General features: G+C 38.3%; 1 long non-coding RNA gene across 3 annotated transcripts; it reads left to right on the top strand.

Annotated features, from left to right (window-relative positions):
* Positions 1–6,135: 6,135 nt before the first annotated feature.
* LOC120533707 lies at positions 6,136–11,870 on the top strand. 3 transcript variants are annotated; one of them, XR_005634603.1, is made up of 6 exons: positions 6,914–7,194; positions 9,089–9,290; positions 9,373–9,493; positions 9,599–9,668; positions 9,773–9,942; positions 11,476–11,870. It is a non-coding gene; the product is annotated as an uncharacterized LOC120533707 (long non-coding RNA). The 3 variants fall into 3 exon arrangements; XR_005634602.1 differs by lacking the exons at positions 6,914–7,194; positions 11,476–11,870 and adding an exon at positions 6,136–6,383 and having other exon boundaries at positions 9,773–10,292; XR_005634601.1 differs by lacking the exon at positions 11,476–11,870 and having other exon boundaries at positions 9,773–10,292.
* Positions 11,871–16,380: the final 4,510 nt, after the last annotated feature.

Here is a 16,380-nt window from a genome sequence, read left to right as displayed (position 1 = left end):
CTGTACCATGCAATAATTAATTATAGATAATGCTAAGAATTGGTACTGCACAAACACCCATTGTGAATTTCACTAGTTTTGTTAGCACTGGATCTAGAGAACAAGTAGAAGGTTTCATTTTAGAAATTAAAATTAAGGCTTTCTGTTCTGTTACAGGATTAAAATTTCTAAAGTGTTGAAAGCCAGGCTAGACAGGGTCTGCCAAGCTCCTATGAGGTTTGCACTGTGATGCTGAGATCTGGGCTCTTATATCTTTAATTTTCTCATTAAAGAAGTTTATAAAGTATGTATTGCTAATGTCTGTTGGCATTTTGAACTGTAGTTCTGAATTCACATTTGTTAAATTAGCTACTGTTCTAAACAGTACACAAGGATTATTGTTACTGTATGTATTATTTTAAAATAATAGACTGAGCAAGCTTTAAAGAGAGCTTTTTTATATTTTTTTAACATTCTCCGTCCATGCAATTTGAGTGACCTGCAGCTTTGTTGTTCTTCATCTACGCTCCAGATAAACAACAGCCTAAGACTTCAGATCACAAGACTACGGTCTAAATGGTGGTCTAATCAGTCAGCCACACAGTTTTACTGTCATATTTTGGGATAATACAAAAGATCCCCTCCAGTTAGGATGAAGAGCATCTCTCTTGAAAAATCAAGGCCTTTCCCAAAAATCATTCCAGTTGTTCACAAAGGCTATGCTTTTATTTGCATGCCAGGTTTCTAGCTAACAGTGAAAGGGACGCAATTTGCTATAAATCGCATCCCTTCTATATAATCTTGGCAAGGTGCCAGATTCAATTCAGTTCTGACATTTTCTTTCTGCTATGGTGCATAGGGAGATGCAGTTCTCTTTTAATACCTCATAATGTTGTAAATAAATATCATTTGTGCCAACATGTAGCAATAAGGTAGATAATTCATCATGAGCCGGAGGATCCAATTTAGCCTGAATGTCAGATATATTCACCCCTATAAGGCATTTAACATTAATATAGTTTGGAATTCTAACATTCTGCATATTGAATGACCAATTATGACCCCTTTATTCTTTTCAGGATCCTTAGGCGTGCTGCAGAGTGACCAGAATAGTACCACTAAATTGGTGACCTGAGTGCAGAAGAATTAAATTTTGGCTTCTTGGACCGACATCTCACTGTTCTGTTACTTGCCCTATGGCTGAATTGGTGCTGTTGATTTCAGCCTCATACTGACTACAATGGGACCTGGAAAGAGACCGAAGCCAAATCATTAGTAGCCAAATTGTATAAACGCATCAAGTCGATTCAGTTTTCGGTTTGCCTAATTGCTGTGAAGTTTCTAATGTGGTCCTCCAATTTGTGTATTTTCTGACCAATTCTAAATTAACGAAGCATTTTTGGTAGGTGAAGCTGTCTGCACTATCAGCCAGAAAGCCTGAATTGTATGTGAATCAGGACACACAACATATAAATGCACCCTCAACTGCCAGAGAGCAGATGCTATTTGCACCGAATTTGTCTTTATCGCTTTCTGTTCCTTTTTTGCTTTCTGCATTCAGTTGAATCATTAGGAGACCATTGGCTTTAAACTTTCACCACCCGCTGGGTGACCAACTTCATGCTGTTGGTTACTTTTTCTTGTCGGATGTCAGCATTACTCCAGCTGAACTTTACTGACTAATTTGATTAGTTATTGGCTATTCTTTTCATACACTGTAAAACTCTATGTACCTGTATGTGTGTGAGATGCCACTTTCATTCTTTTGCTCGCTGCTCATCCCCACCAGATGTTATGTAAAATAAGGAATAAACTCATTATTAAAATGTTTCTAACATCCCTAAGCTGTCTTCCTGGACATTTTGTTTTTTACGATTTTCTAGCATAGGTTCAATGTAATTACTTATCTAGAAAAATCTTGCTCTTTGTGGTTTTTGGAATTGTCTTTCTGCCATGTGCTGCCAGCCTGTTTTTGGCTGCGGCATGGAGTAATTGGCCCTGCAGTGTTCTCTATATCCTTGGCTGACTGTACTTTCAAGTTGCTGAGCAACAAAAGCAAAATGAATATTTTGGACCAGCAAATGAATCAAAGTCAAAACACCAACGAAAGGGTCATTACCAAACAACACTGACCAAGAAACTGAGTGCCAAAAACAAGAATGCTAAGCAAATTTGGAGACAGAAGGGGAAAAGCTTCAAAATCAGAACAGGATTAGAAACACATAGACTAAGGGTTTTGTTTTTAGTGTTTATTCAAATCATGGATAGTGAGTAGAGTATTATGTCTTTATTTAAACCAGCACTTTGAGAGTCAATGTGTCTTAGTGACACTCGTCATGTGCTTAACAGCCAGAGAGCAGCATAACCATCAAAAATTCCAAAATTGTGGCGTCCATACAAGGAAACACACAAAATGGTGGTGCCCATGATAAACAAAATGGTAAAAAGATGACAATTAACCAAGTAATGATAAAATTTAAATAAATGGTGACAAGATGACAATTCACCAAATAATGATAAAATTTAAATAAGCATTAATAAATAATAATGTTTTTTGAAAATACATTTTAGGCAAGTATGAATTTAATTCCCCATTTGAAAACAGCTGAAGGAAGCTTATAAGATTGTCTTATAAATATTTTAATGGGTTCTTTGATGATCATCTTTATTAACTCATGGGAATTGCAGGCACTTTTCTAGGTACAGGGTATCTCCGGTCTATCAAATTATGCTTCAAATTACGTCATTTTTATTCTTGTCACCATTTTGTTTGATCTCACACTTGTCGTTTTTTTGTGTCAGAGAATTACTGATATATATTTTTTTAAATATCCAACTACCCTTTGTGTTGTATAGTTTTTTTTTCTTTTGTTTTGGCTACCATTTTAGTTTTTGCCCACATTTTGTTAGCTCATCATTAGGGTAGTGTCCTAAGATGTTGTGACTTGTGGTAACCGATGCCATTGGTTTAAAGGGTGGCTGAAAGTTCACTTTCCTATATGAACTGTGGATTCAAAACCCAAACAAACTTTTTCTAAAATTTACCGTTGTCTCACATCTTCACTCACTGGTGCCTCAGGCACTGTCTGCATGCTGTTTGCATGTTCTCCTCGTGTCCATATCCAAGTTCCCTTCAGCTTCTTCTCAAAGTCCTTGACTCCTGACCAGTAAGTGGCGTCCCCTTGTGATGGGTTGCCATCTGGGTTTATATTTTCCTGCTCTAAGCCCACTGCTGCTGCTAGAGACTGCAATATCTTAAACATCTGAAATTTGAAAAAGAAGGTCCAGAAAATTGATAGATAGGTGAGAAGCAAACTAAAATAAATAAAAATGTAGAAAAAGATAAGCGGTTTAGGAAATTGATGGACAATTGATGGTTGTATGAGTCAATACAATAAACCGACTTAAAGTAAAACTCTAAGGGCACCAGGTCTGCTCTAGGTTGTTGACTGCTGAAGTTCTCAGATTAATTGATCTCCATTCACTCTACTGAGTGTTAAAAAGCCATCACAACGCATCAGTCACATGTGTTATCAGAAAAGGAGCTTTTGGTCAAGAATGGTGAATTTAAACACTTTGTCATACAAATCAGTGGAGTGAATACGAAGAAACAGTGAGGATTTGATCCCATGTCATTTGTCAATAAAGTAGTGATGTCTGACTTATTCAGTGAGATGAGATTTAGTCAGTCAGTCATTACCCAACCCATTATATCCTAACACAGGGTCACGGGGGTCCGCTGGAGCCAGTCCCAGCCAGCATAGGGTGTAAGGCAGGAACAAATTCCGGGCAGGGCATCAGCTCACCGCAGGACACACACACCCACACACCAAGCATACACAAAGGACAATTTAGAATTGCCAATGCACCTAACCTGCATGTCTTTGGACTGTGGGTGGAAACCAGAGCACCCAGAGGAAGCCCACGCAGACACAGGGAGAACATGCACACACAGGGAGGACCCGGGAAGCAAACCCAGGTCTCCTTACTGCAAGGCAGCAGTGCTACCAATGAGCCACCGTACTGAGATGAGATTTATGAACTGATTATATTAAAAAGAGCAAAAATATAAAGAAAATATTGCAGAGTTAATGGAGAATAATCCATTACAGGGAAAGATTTTCTGTGTTATATCGTGCCTTTTGTGTTGACAATACAAATTACAGTTACTAATGGAAACTCACACTGCAGTTTCCTATGCAGGTGTCATTCTCTTAGGGTCAAACAGTAAGGTCGACATTGAAAATGAACCTGCGTTCTTGTGGCAGAGCAATAAGCCCAATGTTGGCTTAAAAACCTCTGTAAAGAAAACCAAAGTGAACATTCAGATAATCCCCTCCGAATGTCACTGTGTATCAGGAGTTACTTCACTGCGGGGAGATCAGGGCTCAGGGCTTCACCTCGGGTTTCCACTTTCTACTCCATCAGACTGGACATCAACTCAGAACCTGCAGGCAGTGACCATCCGGTGCACAGTGGTCATCCACATCTGCACTGACATCTGCAATTATATTTCTATCTAAATCTAAACAAATTTATACAAATAGTTTAAGAAAAATTAAAGTCAATATGCAAATGAAAAACCTCCAACACTGGATATGTGTAAATGCTGCCCTCTTGAGGTCTCATACACAATTTAAATATAAACTTTTCTTACACATTTTTTAATCCTTTTCCATTCTTTTTAAACATTAAGGCTGTGTTGAACCCTTGGCACAACTAATTTCAGGCCAATTGTAGCCTCTGCTGTTTGCATTTCCATGTACTAATTTTCTCTGAAAGAGCTTTACTGGGTTTTCTCTTGAAGAGATTTGACTGGCTGGTGAGGGGGCCTCCAGAGTGGTATGGGACATGAGGTGTGGAGATGTCCATGGTGACACACCTGGCAATGAGAGGTTATTGTCATACACCAGTCAGAACAGACAGTGACCACCAGGGGACATTAGATTCGTTTTTTTTCTGTACAGCACCACAGAGGAGTCCATGTTCTGTTAGTTATTTTCAGGAAGGTATACCCAAAGTTTAACAAGAAGTATTATTATGGGATTTTATTATAATGTATTGCTTTTTATTAACTTGGGGTTCCATTTAGCATGTAAGATCAATTGGTTATGGAGGACTGAAGACATGCTAATTTCATTTCTAAGTATATCAAAATTCTGAAAACAAATATATATAATTCAAAAACAGTTTAGTTTATATTTGAGAGGGTGCTGAGCCGTCATCTATGGCCATGAACTATGTGTATTGACCGAAGCACTCGATCGCAAATACGAGCTGTGAAAATGAGTTTCAGGGTGTCTGGGCTCAGCCTTTGAGAAGGGGTGAGGAGCTCAGGCAAGATGTTTCTGACAGGATGCATTCTGGACGCAAGCCTGGAGAGATGTTTCAGCCATGTCCAAAAGGGAGGGGACCTCGGGGGAGACCAAGGCTGGATGGGAATGAGTCAGTGTTCCCCTGGGGGATTTGGAGCAGGTGACAGGAATTCTGGGTGTCTTTGCTTTGCTGCCCCAATGACCCAGACCAGATTCGCCGCAGAAAATCAAAGAATGGATGGATAATTTTACCACGGAAAAAGTTAAGGTATTTTTCAGTGATCAGGTGTAGGTTAAGTAATGTAGTAACCACTGACATACGACATGAATTGCTGTGTTCTGATAGGCTAACAAACACACACGTCAAACACACACTGGGGCTAAGGTTGAGTCGGCAGTTCACCTAACCGGTATGTCTTTGGATGTTGGTAGGAAACCGCAGCACTCGGAGTAAACACATGCAGGCACGGGAAAAATGGGGAAATTCGTTAGTGTGAGGCAGTAGCACAACCACTGCGCCAGTGTGCGGTCTTGTCAGCCCGGATTTTTAAATGCCGATATCAGAATTAGGAAACTCAATATCAGTTTTTAAAACGCCGATATCTTGTCATTATCAAATTTCAAAGACATACAATGTCAGAAATTTGAATTTTGATATCAAGAAAGACGATTCAATACTGAAAAGTCTTCCCAAATGTGAATCCCGTTCCCAACACCAGCTACAGATGACAGGCAGCTTGCTCCATCTCCTCTAAATCCTATTGGATAGTCTTAGCAGCCTATCGGGTTATAGTACTGGTCAGTGTAGTCCCGTCCCCTCTTCGTCCAATGGGTGCAGTCACAGACTATGTGGAAAATTAGTGGAAAACGGACTCACCTGTGCAGGGAGGCGTCGCCTTCGGCCTTTCACGCTGTCCGGTCAGACGAAACGCTAGGTGTTCTTTAATGTTTTTGCTATGAACGTTAGTGTATTTACATGTTTATTAAAGTTTAGTTAAGGAGAAGCGCCCGGAACCTGCTTATTTTCCTAAATTTTAAACCAAAGCCAGAAGCAAGAATAATTCGGGTCACGTCAGCAACGCAAAACAGGTAATTGTTATTATTATTATTATTATTTTGTATTATTACAGCAAGTGAGTCAGATGGAATTCTGCATCATCGCCTTTGCTACTGTGGTTGTTGAAGCTGATAGAAGGCGCTCATCCGAATGAGCCGTCAGCACGGAAGATCAGGTGACAGCCCACGCAGAGCTGCCACTGAGCATAAAAATGTAAAACTGGAAAAAGTGGACAAAGTGGAGTCTTCTGACTGGCACGCATTGTTCCAGTTACTTGGATGTGTGTCAGGTGCATGACAGGCATGCCGTTTAGTTTTGAAGTGGTGTGTGTCAGTAGATAGGATGAGCTGTTAGATCTACACTGTAAAGGATTGCTGTAAATTTACAGCGAGTTTCCTACAGTATTTTCCTGTATTTTGTTTACGCAGTAACATGCTGTAATATTTTAAAGAATGGCTGTACATCCACAGCAAAGAGCTGTTTTCAAAACTTAATACAGTAATATATCAAAAATACAGTAACATACTGTAAACTAGTTAAGAAACAGTAACATACTGTACAAGCAAGGCATTCTGGGATTGGTTTGAACGAGGAAGTAAGAGCGGTGCAAGTTGAGCAGAGGTTTTGATTCAGAAAACCACATTAGAACATTTAGAACTTCTCTTACGTCCTGTTAATTATGTTATAGCTTATAATTATTTATCTTTTTTATCACTCCGCCTATTTAGTTCATTTATTTTTAATATTATTCATTTTGCACTTTCCATTGTTGAGTGAGACCGGGAACAGCATGAGGCAGGAGAATTGAAAGTTCCAGAAACAATTCATTACAGTTTTGACTTGGTGAGACTCTGTCTCTTTTATTTTTTGTGCATTTTTAAAAAAAAATTTTTTGTCTATGTGAGTGAGTTCATTAGTTATTCATTTGACAGTCGTTTCACATCCTCAGTATTTGTGTTTGTATGTGTGTATAATTGCATAACTTTATTAGTTAGTTTGTACTTAAAGTATCAAATAGCCTGTATAGCCCACACAACTATTTTGCCTTGCTTGTAGTGGAAAGCCATTTCATCCAGTTAATGTTTAAACAATATCTTTATTTTTAAATTATCATAAAGTATTCTGCATATACGTTTTTGCTCAGTGTCTCATTAGACATCCTGGCATTATAAAATAACAGATGTTTCCGTGTGCTATCATTTTACATATAAGGACAAAGTGATTTTGCACAAAGTACACAAGTTCCAAACTCTTTTAACTCAGTAAACTTTAAAGTTAGTCAAAGCAGTTGTGGCAGATTAGCTATTTGTTACCAGTTAGTGTCAGCTAAGGAACCTGCTTAAAGCAATGAGTTATTGCATATTTTAGATAGATAGATAGATACTTTATTAATCCCAAGGGGAAATTCACATAATCCAGCAGCAGTATAATGATACAAAGAAACAATATTAAATTAAATAGTAATAAAAATGAAAAAAATAAAAAAAATTTAAATAAAATTAATGTTAGCATTTACTCCCCTGGGTGGAATTGAAGAGTCACATAGTGTGGGGGAGGAACGATCTCTTTAGTCTGTCAGTGGAGCAGGACAGTGACAAAAGTCTGTCACTGAAGCTACTCCTCTGTCTGGAGATGACACTGTTCAGTGGATGCAGTGGATTCTTCATGATTGACAGGAGTTTGCTTAGTGCCCGTCACTCTGCCACAGATGTTAAACTGTCCAACTTTAATCCTACAATAGAGCCTGCCTTCTTAACAAGTTTGTCCAGGCTTGAGGCGTCTTTCATCTTTATGCTGCCACCCCAGCACACCACTGCATAGAAGAGGGCACTCGCCACTATTTTTCTGACTTAAATAGATTAACCAACTGACCTAAAATGCTACAGCGTCAATTTTGTGATCATTATTTTGAAACAATATTGCTGTTTTGTCAGCACATTAAAATTTATAGTTATGTTCCTGTTGTTTTATAGATCATGTATCCATCTACCTTAGAAAAAATTAATCACGCAAGGAAAACTTTTCTCAGTACATTCCTATTAAACAAACTTTAGAAGCACTGTTTTATTATTCAGGAAACAATATAAGCAAACAAAAGCTGAAATCAGAACAAAATATATTCTCTGATTTTTCCAATGGCAGATACATTTATGAGAACAGTGTGTTAATACTGATTCAGAATCATTAGGTTTAATCTTATATAAAGTTGCCTTTGAAGTTGCCAATTGACCTGGATCAAAAAAGAAAAAATCCTGAGATTCTTGTTGTTTGTGTCATGGGTGCAATCCCGTTACTTTTCTGTAGGTCAAGCATTGACCACATGCCGTTAGTTTAGTTGTGCAGGATTTTAAATACTTGGGTCAAGTGCCAGAGCAGGAGACAGTCTCAGCTCACACTACATTGGTGGATCTGTTGCAAATTTTAGTAGGAGTAGCAACTTTTGCAGATATTGTGACTGTCAAACATTCCAGCCAGAAAACACTTTACAGAAAGAACATGCATGTTGTTCTGGACAGAAATGACGAAGGTGTTGTATCTGGGAAAATTTAGTCAATTCTCATTCACAGCAATTCCAATGTACAGTACATGTTGTCACAAAGAAATAACTTTCTTGTAGACCAGGGAGTTCACTGATTGACATCACAAAATTTGGGTCACTTATGCATTAATCAAAATAATCTGCCTGCCTTGTGTATACTGACTGTAATGGTTCTTCGTCATTCTTTTCCATTACTAGAATGATGTCTGAGTTACAAAAAGAGATTAAGCAAACCTTACTGTGAGTAATACCAAGCCTTCCTGACGAGCCACTCAATCAGTCAGTTGAGAAATGTGTAGGCTGAGGAGTAGAAGATTTAATGTACGTGAAAGAAGAGGACTTCTTAAGAGTTCATACAACCTGTCCAGTGCCAAACTGTTCAGCACCTGGATAGATCATGGTAAGTCAGACAATAAGCTAATTATGTTGTGCACATTGTTTGTTGTGACACTCTTGAACTGATATTTCATTACATTTTTCAGAACAAAGAAGCAGCATTTTGCTTCAGTAATTAGTTTGACCTAGGTCTCCTCAAAATTCACCACAAATGAGCTCCTCAGACTCCTCAGTAAGAAAATAGATGTACTCACACTTCAAGCAGATGTAAGTTAAATATTTTTTGAAAATCATATGTATGATTGCATGCGTGACTTATATGTTGTGATGTCTGCTTGAATGTTGTGTCCATTTTTTTTTCTTTTACTTCAGGCATTTTCCACTTCAGCAAATGCCCAAGGAACACTCAACTTGCCTGACAGTCCTTAAATTATAATTCTTGGTATGTAGACATAATAGTGCAGATATCTAATTGTACCTGATAAAAGTTTCTCATGTTTCAGAGTACTCTTTAATGAATGTCATTTTGTAATTTTTTATTTTCAGGTCAAACTCTAAGCAACCAGCAGTGGATGGTGAGCATTGAAGGCCACGTTGTATGTGAGGGAACACAACTCAGCTTTGTCTGTGGCCGTACTGCTGTGTTTGCTTCATGTGTGGACACTTTTTCTTTGGTGTCGTTTCTTGTGACTGAAGACAGAGAAAGCAAAATTAAAGTTAGAAATATTCTTTATTCATACACACCAGGAAAAGGTTAAATGGCAGAGAAACACAGCCCTAGGACACTGCCCTTCATCTGCACCGCGGGGCTTTAAGACTTTAGTTAGATAAACATTATCAAATAATCTAAGGGTGGAGTACATCTGTTGGGGCCTGATAAGTCCACACCCGTTAGACGCCCAAGAAGCAGCACTTGTTTTTGTACACTGTAAACATGCAGGGTCTGCATGACTCCTACCACACACCCCATAGAACATGCTTTCTGTCACGTACATCAGATTTGTCAAGCACAAGTTATTGACCTGTATTTTTTATTTTTCCACACATGTTATAATTTTAACCTCCAATATAGGAAGAGACTGCAAGCACCCTTGATTTTTTTCGCAGGTAAAACATTGGCTTATTTTCCATACATACATTTTCATTAAAACTGACTTACCCTTCCATCAGACCTTATTACACACTGCCTGTAAAAGGTTTGCACCTTCCTCTTAAGCCGCTTTTCCACTGCATAGTACGGCACGACACGGTTCAGTACAGCTCACCTTGGTTCGGCTCAGTTCGGCTCGGTTTGCGTTTCGACTGTAGTTTAGTACCGCTTTAGAGTGGGTGGGATTATTCACGTGTCGTTAGAGTTGCGCCGCCTCTACTGCCGTGACACCGTGGAACTTTTACAACAACACGCAGACAACGACAACACTTTAGCTCGACGACGCGCAAGGTTAAGCATCTAAAAAAAGCACATCACTAGCTAACTTTTATCACTGTTGCAAAGCATAAAATGAACTTAACTGCCAGTGTAACATTAAAATGCTGATTCTATATAATACAGATCTTCCACATTTTGCAAAAAAGTCCATCTGTTTGGACATTTAACCGTGCTTCAGAGTGGTGGGATGTGATTGTTCCCAGTTTTACAAACACTCAGTGGCTGGAGAACTTTCGAAACTTCCGCGTGTCTGTACCTTTAAAGAAAAGAATAGCCAGTGACGCAGTAATGACGATTTTCTCCGGCCAATCAGTGACCAGCAGAGTTTACACGTCACATTTTGGTAACGGTTAGGCACGCTTGGAACCTCGGCTGAGGTGGTACTAAAAAAAGGACCAGGTACCAGGTATTGTTCCCAGTGGAAAGCCCCGCAAAAGTGAGCTGTACTGAACCGTGTCGTGCCGTACTATGCAGTGGAAAAGCGGCTGTAGACATACAGTAAGCTTATTCTCCTTCTCATACCCTATTAAATTTTTGTGACACACTATTAACCACCCTGACACACACCATGATATTTTTTCTATAAATTAAATTGGTTAAAAGTAAATATTGGCAAATTCAGTTATGTACTTGAATCTTTTTAAGAGAATGCAAATTGTTGAGAGTGCAGAAACTAAGGAACTGTTCTGAAGATGTTCTATGGGTTCACTTTCCCACATGAACCTGAAGAGGAACCATTGTAGTCATGACAAAGTGAATGATTTTTTTTAATTTTATAAATAATTAAGTACATGTGTTTTTCTTTCTTTTTGTCATTTAGACGATTTATTGACATCAACCCTGAACAAATGTCCAAGGCCAATCAAGGAAAAGCTTCATCCATGAAGACTAGCCAAGTAGTCCATAACAAGAAGAACGCAGTAAACCCTCATTTTTCCTATCCACTTTGTAAGATAATGGACTTTGAACGTAATTCATCCAAGACTACTTTGTTCACTTTTAATTTTGACAGTTTAGGCAATTTTTGTCTAACATGGTGTTCTTATTTTATTTTAATGTGAAAGTCAACATTGGTGTTATACTTTTAAATTTAGTATTGAATGCTGCACTATGTTTATTGCCAGTGTTTCCCACCTCTGTTACAATCATTTGTGTTTATCTGAAATAATGAAAGACTGCTAACTATTAAAAAAACTGGTAATGTAAAAACCTAATCAAGACCATAAAAATACATTTTTATTGGAATGTTTCAAATGAAAGAAGCATTATTTGTTTAAATTAATCTGTAAGTAAATATTGCAGAATAATGTTCTTATCAATGCTGTAGTGACACTATAAAATGGTATTCACAGCATGCCCAATGTAAAAATACAATACATAACTATAGAAAATACAGTTCTAACATTTTCTCATGTAATTTTACAGTAAAATACTGGCAGCAGAGTTGCAAGCCACTTACTGTATGTTTACAGAGAAGCTACACTGTAATTTCATAATACAGTATGATACTGTAATATAATTGTACAATACTGTATTATGAAATTACAGTGTTATACTGTAAATGTTAACTACAGCAGCTTCTCTGTAAACATACAGTAAGTGGCTGGCAACTCTGCTGCCAGTATTTTACTGTTAAATTACAACGAAAAATTTTACAGTGTAGAGTTGTGTTTTTGAAGTGATCTTTTCAGATTCCAGTAACACTGCTCCGCTGTACGAGACACTTAAGGTGGGTTTCTACCCACAGTTCCCAATTTGGCATACAAGGGCAAAGGGCGAGGTCACTTGCTGACTTAAAAACTGTAGTTCATTTATTGTTACAAGATAATAATCCAATTGATATGCGACATCTCCGGATTTGAGGCCCCACACCACGAACTGGGACTCCTCAATTGAGCTCATCGCTCGTCTTCAGATTTGTGAAGCACACCACCAAGTTACGGGAGAACATGCGGACTGCACTCGGATCACACAGTGTGTTCGTGTCAAAACCCCATGAGCTTCGAGATGCCCTGGACTTGTTTCTGGTCAAGTTGCTTCTCCGCGTTAGGAGCCTTAAATAACGGGACTGTTTAGAATGTCAGTATGTTTAAGTGACTGTTTTATTTGAATGAGTTTCATGGATGGGAAACAATGTTTATAATGCCGCACGTTCATGATCAACCGCTATTGGCATAAGTAACAATTTTATAGCCCCATTTTCATGCTCTAGTGCCTTTGTTGTCCTGTACCAGAGCATAGTAAATGTGATTTACCTGATTTTGCAGCAGCAGTTAGAGCATTAACTGTTAGATTTTCCCGGCCAGTGCCTCGAGACAGTAGCACACGCACACGTCGGTTCTAAGAGCCAATGCCTCGCCTTGCATTGCATTACAGGTCACAGAGGTGCCTTCTCGCCCTCCATAGCACTCTGGGCTGAGGTGCAGTAGAGACCACCTAATGGCACAGGACGCTCAATACAATACCCAAGGGTACAATAATTCGTCAATGCAGTTGCCGTTGTTAACACGTAACTTTTTTTCTTGTTCTTCTTCTGAACATAAACAGCATTACACCACAATACGTAATGTTTGCAATTAAACTGGATACAAGACAAAAGCAAAAAGGGGGTTACAGAAGCCCTCCGTACTGTTTCCTTTCCCAGACCAATGCTCATCTGAAACGTTTTTGCTGTTATTTATTTTTTTTACTCCTGTATCATGAAAAGGGAATTGGGTTCAAGTTTTGCAGCATGTTGGGGGCGTGGAAGGGCAAAAGCGGTAAGATACTTCAGGACAGCAAGAAAATGACCATTTAGCTAAGGACTAATAAGAAGAGGCATGTTTTGTTATTGAGGATGAATTTGGGTTGTACAAATAATAGAATTTTAAATATCTTTTGTTAATTGATTTTATTTCAAAAAGTAACAGTGTGCAATAAAACAAGTACAATTTGTACACCAAATAATTTAAAAAATAATCCAGAAGAACAAACAGAAAAGTTTTAATTATAAAAGAGGACAGAGATGAAACAATACCTAACAAAACTTGAACAAAAATTCAACTCCTACCCAAGAGAAGGAGAGAAAAGCCCCCCTATACTTTTTAAATGAAGTGCTGCGATGTTTTAAAGACATTTTGGACAGACACTCTAGGCAAGAATTAGATTATTTTCCAATTTCCAATAATATACAACATTAGTTTCTCAGTTATACAAGGTGGGTTGGGAGTCTTCCAGTTAAGCAAGATAATTGTACATGCTAGTAGTGTGGTATAGGTTGGTATGATCCATTTATCTCCTCCACTGTAAGCTCACCTTTGAGTCCTCCAAATACAGCTGATGATGCGGTAGGAAGGATTGAGACCCCAGTGCTGTCTGGTAAATATTCATAGAGTTTTGGTCCACAATGATGTTAATTTGACGCATTCCCAAAATGTTTATTGTGTAGACTTTACTAGAGGGCCTCAAATTCCACATACTTCAGCACTTTTATCAGATATTGTACTTTAGCACTGCTTGTTTTACTTGTACATCTATAACCTCAGGCAGTTCGACATAATAAAAGAACAAGCGGGAGTCAAATTACACATTTAATAATGTATCATTGATAACCAGTAATGGCGCACTGCGAATACACTTGACTTGAGCATTCCTAGTTTTCATACTCTTTCCCTGTACGTTTAGCATTTGTTTGCTCAGAGGTTGATGCTCTTGCTGCTTCCTGAGCAGATCTTCTTTTCTCCACCCTAGCGGCCTGTTTCTTCTGTTTTTTCATCGGCATCTTTTCACGTTAAAACTGATTAAGTCAGTGTTTGTGTTGCAATTACTTACTACGTTTTCTTTCATTTTTCACTTAAGCTGGCACTTAAGTCTTCAATCTGCCTCAAGAATGATTTAAGATATGAATTGGTAAGGAAAGTGATGGGAAAGGTGGTAGGGATGAGAATGGTACCCTTATGCCTGCTGGCCGCTGCCGAGAGCTGATTCTACAATAAAATAAAATGAACATAAAATGAGGAATAACCTTGGAAGTCAATCATCACCCCGAAAGCGAATAGTAGATGTCACGTAGTATATGTGTACCAAATTTCAGGTCAATAGTTCAAACTGTTTGTGAGCTACAAGTGATTTAAAATCCTGGACAAACGAATAGCCACTGTGGTGTTTTATATAAAAAAGATATTCATAAAAATAATATGGAAGCAAAGTATAATGTGAATGTTGGCAAACCATAACCATACGACCTGATAAATAAAAGTGAGATGTGTAGTTTCAAGCAGCACACAAATGTCTCTAATCAAGTCATCATTTCTGGTCAGCTCTTTTCAGGATGGACAGAAAGGCAAGAAAGGGGGAGAAATGCTAAAGTACAATACCTGATAAACAGTGGAAGTCTGTGGGATTTGAGGCCTTCTGATAAAGTCTGTGCTCCCCTTTTGTACTCCTTTATTGTGTAGAGTCACAGAGGACAAAGACAAAACAGTCCTTCTCCATAGAAATCCTTTTTAAATAAAATACAACACAGAGATTCTATGTAAAGGTGGTATAAGACTGAGAGCAGAAGCATCCATTCATAACAAGGAACATATTCCTTAAATACAGCATACTGGTCAGCACTGGGTGATGAAACTAAAAAGGGGCATCATGTTTGGAAAACAATCATCTAGGTAGGCCATCAGGACAAAGGGAAAGAAATTCTAAATAAAGACATAGGCAGACAAGAGAGGAGGATACAACAGGTGTTAAGTAATGACAATACTTAATTTAAATCAAGATTTATTTTTTAATTTCAAAGGGAGCTAATACAAATTTGGATTATGAGGCCCCATAATTTGAGATGTCAAACCATTTTCAGCAACTTGTGGAACTGGAGAGTGACTCTGAAAACTCTGAGGTGGTAGGCCGCTATGTGGTGGGCTTAGTCAGTAGAGATACTGAAATGCAGGTTTCCTCCGGAAGCAGACACTGTAGTATGGTGTATTGTCTTCTGAGTCCAGAGGTGGAGGTGTAAGAGCCAATCTTAGAAAGTTAAAGTTTTGAGTTAAACTCATATTAATGTTTGCTTAATCTGAATAGAATATAAATTCCTTTCATAGTCATAACTTATGGTATAGTCTTTTCCCCCTATAAGTTAGCAAGAGATAGAACCTTCTTACTATAACTGAATAACAGTGTGACAAAATTCCAAGAATGGAGCTGACAGCAGCCGTTGTGGCAGTTAAAATGGACAAAATACTTAAAAGTGAGCTTCAAATGCCCTTACGAGAATCTACATTTTGGACTGACAGCACCACGGTGCTAAAATACATCTCAAATGAAAGCACTCGATTCAAGACATTTGTTGCAAACAGAATCTCCGTGATCAGAGATCATTCACAACCTTCACAATGGAGGTATGTAACATCTGTCCTTAATCCGGCTGATCAAGCTTCTAGAGGGCTAAGCATAGAAAACTTTCTCAAGAACACCACATGGTCACATGGTCCAAGTTTCTTATTGAAGTCAGAAACTGAGTGGCCAAAAAGACCAGATCAAATGAACGATTCATTCTTAGAAGATGATCCAGAAATTAAAATTTATGCAGTTAACATGACAAGAGTAGAGGAGGCGACCGAACCCATCAACAAACTAATCACTTACTTTTCAGATTGGCATCGCTTGAAGAAAGCAGTGGCTTGGTTTCTCAAGTTTAAAGACATACTGTTGCACTTAAGAAATGAAAGAAAATAATTTCAACTAGAAGCCA

This window comes from Polypterus senegalus, chromosome 8 (genome assembly GCF_016835505.1).
Source record: "Polypterus senegalus isolate Bchr_013 chromosome 8, ASM1683550v1, whole genome shotgun sequence".
NCBI lineage: Eukaryota > Metazoa > Chordata > Cladistia > Polypteriformes > Polypteridae > Polypterus > Polypterus senegalus.
This window is presented reverse-complemented; position numbering and strand designations above follow the sequence as displayed.